The sequence below is a fragment of the Leptonychotes weddellii genome, chromosome 2, assembly GCF_054177405.1.
Source record: "Leptonychotes weddellii isolate Sample4059 chromosome 2, ASM5417740v2, whole genome shotgun sequence".
Classification (NCBI taxonomy): domain Eukaryota; kingdom Metazoa; phylum Chordata; class Mammalia; order Carnivora; family Phocidae; genus Leptonychotes; species Leptonychotes weddellii.
In genome coordinates, this window is record NC_138370.1 from 101,749,801 (window position 1) to 101,757,034 (window position 7,234).

The 7,234-nt window shown below is 41.9% G+C and overlaps 1 protein-coding gene across 9 annotated transcripts in view; it reads left to right on the forward strand.

Annotated features, from left to right (window-relative positions):
- The first annotated feature begins 1,104 nt into the window (after window positions 1–1,104).
- SLC9B1 (solute carrier family 9 member B1) overlaps window positions 1,105–7,234 on the forward strand; it is a 121,919-nt gene continuing 115,789 nt past the window's right edge. For 2 of the 9 annotated variants that reach the window (XM_081812058.1, XM_031027324.2), the window contains exon 1: window positions 1,105–1,215. The gene's annotated coding sequence lies outside the window, so the exon portion shown is untranslated. The remainder of the gene's footprint in view (window positions 1,216–7,234) is intronic. The other 7 variants (XM_081812056.1, XM_081812073.1, XM_081812063.1 and 4 more) reach the window with 7 other exon arrangements.

Below are 7,234 nucleotides of genomic sequence, written 5' to 3' on the forward strand. Positions count from 1 at the left end.
TGATCTCAGAGTCTGGGATGCAGCCCCTCCTAGGGCTCTGTGCTGGGCCTGGAGCCTGCCTAGGATTCTCTCTCCCTCTCCCTCTACCCCGCCCCCACCCCCACCCCGATGCCTGGACGTACACTCTCTCTCTCTTAAAAAAAAATAAAATAAAGTAAAATAACATTAAAAAAACACATAGGCAAAAAGGGATACAGTGTGTGCAGGAATTGAAGTTGTTTGGAGTATCAGAAGCGAAGTTAGAAAAGGGCAGTTTGTCTTCATAAAAAGTTTGGACTTAATCCAATAACAGTTGTTTTTCCTCTTTTAGGAATCTTGGAGATTCCATAAGAGGCGCCTTAGGACTAAGAACCCAAAGCTTCTAGGGGCCCACCCTCAACTAGAGTAGCTCTGCTTTCGTTTCATATGAAGGTCTCCACATAAGATTTCATGTGGAAAAAAAAAAAAGGTTTTATACTAATAACAGGACATTGAGTGTTTACTTTGGACCGAGCCCTGTTCCAGACACTTGTCACGTATCAATTCACTTTTCTCACACCGCCACCAACCACGTCCTTTACAGAAGAGAAAACGGAAGCTCAGGGAGTCTATTTGTCTGTCATTCTATAGCTGTAGAGTGGCAGTGCTGAAATTTGAGCCCAGACAGTCTTAACCCCAGAGACTATTCTCTTTTACAACCGCATTATATTTAAGCTGGCTTCAGAGGAAACGTGAGTTGTGACAAGTCACTTCTGGCACATGCAGCCCCCTGGCGCTGCTTTTTGGCTGAAGGGCCCTGTGATGTCAACTCTGTCCCTGGACTTTGACAGTCCAATAGGTCAATATTCACAAGAGACGTGGAAAGGAACGAGTCGAATAGACGGAAAGCACACCAGGTGCTCGCGGCAAACCCCAAAACTCTCACCTCCACAGGCCAGAGCGCCCACCACGCACCACTTACGGGCGCAGCCGTCACTAGCCCCGCCCCGTCCCCGCCAGCCCCGCCCAGACCCCGCCCCGCCGCCCTCCGCTGAGCCAGCGGCCATTAGCCTGGCCCCAGCTGCCCGCGCGGGGGTCGGGTCCCGGCGGCTTTCACACCCCCTCCCCCCCATCTCTCCAGCACCACCACCACCACTACCCCACCCCCCCGCCCCCAGCGCGGCGCGTGGTGAACGCGGCGGTTGCTGGGCGCCAGGGCCGCTCCCGGGGTAGCGAGGGATGCTGAAGGAATTGTAGGTACGGTCCATTTTTCTCAACTCCGTCCCTTTCCAGGCCCTTGGGCACTACTGGTCCCTCGTCTCGCGCCGTCCTTCCCTTCCTGTGGACCCGAGGAACTCCTTTCCTCCCGCTTCAGGAGGATTCATGGCTCCTTTGTCAGAGGCTGGCGAAACAGCCACAGACCCTTTTCTCTCCTCCACCCTGACTCGTTTCTTTACTCCCTCACCCGACATCTCTTCTTTATTCTTGCCCTTCCTCCTCTGTTCCTCGCATTTTACAGGTAATTCGCAAGTAAGAAAAAAGAGGTCTGTCAGTCAAGACTGACTGCAAAATTAATTTTATTAAGGGCGGGCGGTTGTACAAATGGTGAATATCTGCAAATGAACCTTAACATGCTCCTGTGACTGGAGGTGTGTTCCAGGGTTCGTTGCTTATCCCGGGAAGGCTTTCCTCCCTAACTCACCCTCCTCTCAGTTGCCCCGTCCCCAGCCTATTTCTGTTGGCTTTATCACAGTGGACAAGCCCTTTAGATCAGTGCTTTTGAAGGATTAAGGACAGTTGTTGCACAGGTACCAGGTGTCCAGTACATCATTCAAGAGTCATAAGAGCTCTGCAGGCCCATACCCGGTCCCTGACGCCCCTCTATGTGTGTCCTAGAGCCTATGAAAAATTAGATGGTGCGATGGAGAGGAGCAATTGACCCGGGTACTCCCTAATTTTCCGTAAGGGTAAATAGAATGGTTATTTGTGCAACAGCACTGTGAAAATTAACACTTGTTACTATCACAACTAAAGAATTCATAACCCCAGATGGTTTAGTTACTATGTGCCTATGAAAAGGGCATTCATATTTATTGCCTTCAGTGAGTACCAAAATTTATATAGCTGTTTTTATCAGTTGGCTGTCTCTTGTCATGAGTTCCCGCCCATTACCGGACCAAGGGAAAGAGGCAAGTGCAGTAATAGTACTATATAAATAACATGTTTATGCTACATCTCATTTTGTACATTATTTTCATATTCATCCTGTTTATACATTTCTGTGAGATGGAGTTGGTTAACAAAACTCCATTTTACTGAGGAGGGAACTAAACACAGACTAAACAGTACCTGGAACTTAGTATAATATACATTCAGTAAATATTTGTTGAAGGGATGAATGTATGAGATCCTCAAGGAGCCATGCCTTATTCGCCTTTGTATTCCCTGGACCCAGAGCTAAGCCTAGCACTCCTAAGTTCACAAATGTGAGAGAGGTCGAGTGACTCACTCAGGAACAGGCGTTTATTAAATATCTTTAGGGAACTACTATTTTGCCATTATTCTGAATACAATGGTAAGAAAGACTGGCAAGATTCCTGTTCTCATAAAATTTAGTGAAAAAGGAAACAAGATATGAACAAGGGAAATTGGATAATGTTAAGTGACGTGAAGAAGTAAAACAGTATGAAGTGAGAGAGATACTGGGGAAGAAGTTGCTTTAGATTGATTGGTTAAGGAAGGGCTCTCTGAAGAGCTAACGTTTGTGCTGAGACCTCAGTGATCTAAAAAAGCCAGCCACAGAAATATTTAGGATCAGAGCATTGCAGTTGAAGGAAACTCCAACTGCAAAAATCCTACAGTAGCTTTCAAGGAACACCATAAGACTGCTGTAGCTGGAATATGGATAAAGTGGTATAATATGACCTTGAAGAGATAGGTAGGAGCCAAATCATACAGGGCTTTGAATAGATCATGGAGATCTACCCATGGAATAAGTTTGGAATTCATTTCAAGTGTGATGATAAACCAGCAAAGAGTTCTTCTGAAAGGGAGTAATATAATCTGATTTACATTGAAAAAAGATGTGTTCTGCCTATTATGTGGTTAATGGATCATAGGGATTGCGGGAGAAGATTAGTAGCAGAAGATAGTTGTGATCCAGGAAAGAATGACAGTAGTTTGGGCTAGAGTGGTATAAGAAGTGGATGGATATGAGATGTATTTGGAGGCAGAATCTACAGACTTGGTGATGTTATGAATATAGGAGTGAGAAAAAAAGAGAAGCTCCTAGGCTTTTCTCTTGAATTTGAGTGGATGGTTGTGCCGTTTACTAAATGAAAAAGACTAAAGAAAATGAGTGTGTGTGTGTGGGTGTGTTTGTGTGTGTGTGTGTGTGTTGGGGGAGGGTTGTTTTTATTTTGCTCACCTTAAGTTTGATATGCTTATCAGAAATCTAAAGTAAGTTCTGTGTCTTGAGTTCTGTGTAAGGAACCAAAGACACAAAGTTGAGAAACATCAGCATGTAGAAAAAATTACCTGGAGAAAGTGTTTTCATAGAGCATTCCAATGATTAGAGGTAAAGCAGAGGAAAAGAAGCAAGCGAAGGAGATGGAGAAAGAGTAGCCAGTGAAGTAGGAAGAAAACCCAAAGAATGCGGTGACTTAAAAGCCAAGACAACAAAGCATGGCCAGTATTATTGAAACATGCTGAAAATTCAAATAAAAAAAGAGATCTGACCATTGGATTTTGGCAACATGTAGTAGTTATGTGCCTTGACAAGCACAATGAAGAGAAAATGTAATGTGAAGCAATAGACATAGCACTATAGATATCTCAAGATATTTCATGAAGAAGAGCTGCGAAATGTAGGTAATAGAGGAATATGTGGGGTCAAAGTAGAATTTTCAAAGATGGGAATACTGAAGTGTGTTTTTAGGCTAATGGGAATTATCCAGTAGAGGAGAAAAATTATAGCATAAGAGAGAATGTATATGTTTTAAGAATGAAGTCTTTGAGAAAACAAGAGAGAATGGGATCCAGGGAATATGTAGACGTGTTGGCTCAGAAACATGAATATAAAATTTATAGTAATAGAAAGAAAGGCAGTGAGTATAGGTAGAGATGCAGATAGATGAATAGATTCAGTGATCTCAGGAGAGAGTTTCTCAAAGTAGAAGGTCTGAGGCTAGATCAGTAAGGAGAGAAAAGGAAGAATGTTTGGGTAGGAGGCCTAAGGGGTGAAAAGAAGGCATAAAATAGTCATTTTATTTTATTTTATATTTTTAAGATTTTATTTATTTGAGAGAGAGAACACAAGCAGGGGGAGCGGCAGGCAGAGGGAGAGGGAGAAGCAGGCTCCCTGGAGAAAGGAGCCCAATGCGAGGCTCAATCCCAGGGACTCTGGGATCATGACCTGAGCTAAAGGCAGGCACCTAACCAACTGAGCCACCCAGATGCCCCATAAAATAGTCATTTTAGAGGACAGAAGGCAGTCATACTTGTCTTAGGCTGCTCTAACAAAATAGCATAGACTAGGTAGCTTATAAACAATTTTATTTCTCATAGTTCTAGAGGCTGGGAAGTCCAAGATCAAGGTGCTGGCAGAATCAGTGTCTGGTGAGAGCCCTAGTCCTGGTTCACAGATAGCCAGAAGGGATTAGGGAGTCAGGAACTCTTATTAAGGAAACTAATCCCATTCATGAGGGTTCTGTCCTCATGACCTAATCATATACCAAAGACCCCCACCTCCTAATGCCATCACATTAGGGGTTAGGATTTCAACATATGAATTTTGAGGGGACATAAATATTCAGTCTATAACAATACTAGAGAAGCACAGTAGCATAGCTGGGCAGGATCAAGTGCCCATTTGAGATTTGTGGCCTTGTGAGTGGGTAGCTGAGATGGTGTGAGGGAAAAGATCATAGTAGCCAAGGAGTCATAAGACCAGACTGTTGGGAGGATTGGCGACCTGGTTATTAGTGGTAAGTTAGTGACCAAGTGAGTTCTTGAATCCAGATATCCTAACTTCCCAGTTTAATAGGTTACCATTTTACTGATAAATGGCTCATAGCATCACTCTTTTGTGCCACCTACCCTTCCGGTTAACATTTAAAAAAAAAAAAAAGTGCCTTGATTTTTTTTTTTTTTGGATCCTTATATCCAAATTCTAGATTTTCATAGGCTGCTGCTTTGTTTCTCTCTTATCCCCTTAATATTTACTTGTTAAATTTGTGTGGGGGGGGGGCTTTTTTTTTAACCACTTCCATCAATATGTGTTTATTAAATTGCAAAACTCTAACTCTTAAATAGTAAAGTGGAGATGAAGGATGAATTTGGAAATCCTGTTGCCTGTAGAACTGGGATTACCAGTAATAGGGAGACCTGATCTGTATTTACTCTAATAATAATAATAATAATAATAATAATAATAATAATAATAAATAGCATTGGGGTAGCCTTTTACATTTTGTGCTATGCGTTTTTTTTTCTTATCTCATCTGATTTTATAGCTACCTTTTTCAGATGAGGAAACTGAGGCTCAGAGAGGTTAAGGGTCTTAACCAAGGACACATACCTAGTAAGTGGCAGAATTATTAACCACAGTGTTCTGACAATAAATCCCATATTTTTTACTGTAGTAGTTTGTCTCTTTGCTTTTTATACTCTATTATATCCAAAATGATATCAAAGAAAAACTGCTAGGTAGAAAGTAATGGCTGGCTAGAGTTCTTTTACAATTCAAAAACTTTTTTTTTATATGTTTAAAACTCAACAGTTAATGAGATTAGATAATTACCTACCATCTAGGTAATTCAAAGAACTCAGAAATGATTATGAAATCAGCGCTGATTTAATCTAGTAGGTAAATCTTTGGCCCTCTCCCAAGCACAAACTATATGTGCTTCCACAATACCCTGTATTGACTAAACTCTATGCACAAAGGAGAATGAATACAGTACCAGTTACATAGCGGGGTCTCACTGAATATTTGTCAAATAATAGAATGATGATAGTTAAACAAGCAATTGTATTAGTGAGATACACTAATGCTGTGATAAGGGATGGATGCTATGATAAGGATGCATCCTAAAGGGAACTTCTAAAGGAAGGATCTCTAAACTGATACAGAGTTAGTTGTGCAAAAAACAGGGGTGTAGGGGTGGAAGACAGTATACAGAATGTAAAAAGTCTCAGAGATATGAGGCTTGGCAGGTTTAAAGAACTAAAATATAGCTGATGTTTAAAAAGACAAGTTAAAAAATGAGATAGGCAGGGACAAGGTTAGCCCTTATTAAAATAAGTTCCGTAAGCTGCGTTTGAGTTTGGACATTTTTCGTCTATGGGAAGCCATTGAGGAATATTAGGCAGGAAGTTGCCATAATCATGCCATAATCATCATTTTAGATGATGCTGCTTTGTGGACATTACAAGGGGATGCCCAAGACTGGAGGTAGGGAGAACAGTTGGGAGGTCATTACAGAGCTTATGGGAAAAGGTGCTTATGGCCTGGACTGGAGCAGTGGCAATTTGTAATGAGAGAAGTGGACAAAATTTACAATTATTTAGGAGCTTGTATTAACATGATTTAGTAACTCACTGGCTATCAGCAGGGAAGGAGAAGGAATGACTCCTCGGTTTCTAATTTCAGCAACAGGGTAGATGGTGGCTTCATTCTCTGAAATAGGAAATTCTCTGAAGAAGGAACAGATTCAGTGGGGGAAGGTTTTGAGTTCAGTTGTGCATATATTGAGCTTAAGATGCTTGTAAAGACAATGAAGTAGAGATACACGTAAGTACTTAAATACACTATTTAGAAACTCAACAGAGCGGCGAGGATGCGGAGAAAGGGGAACCCTCCTACACTGTTGGTGGGAATGCAAGCTGGTGCAGCCACTCTGGAAAACAGTGTGGAGGTTCCTCAAAAAGTTGAAAATAGAGCTACCATATGACCCAGCAATTGCACTACTGGGTATTTACCCCAAAGATACAAATGTAGTGATCCGAAGGGGTACGTGCACCCCAATGTTTAAAGCAGCAATGTCCACAATAGCCAAACTGTGGAAAGAGCCAAGATGTCCATCAACAGATGAATGGATAAAGAAGATGTGGTATATATATACAATGGAATATTATGCAGCCATCAAAAAGAATGAGATCTTGCCATTTGCAACGACGTGGATAGAACTAGAGGGTATTATGCTGAGCGAAATAAGTCAATCAGAGAAAGACATGTATCCAATATCTCACTGATATGAGGAATTCTTAATCTCAG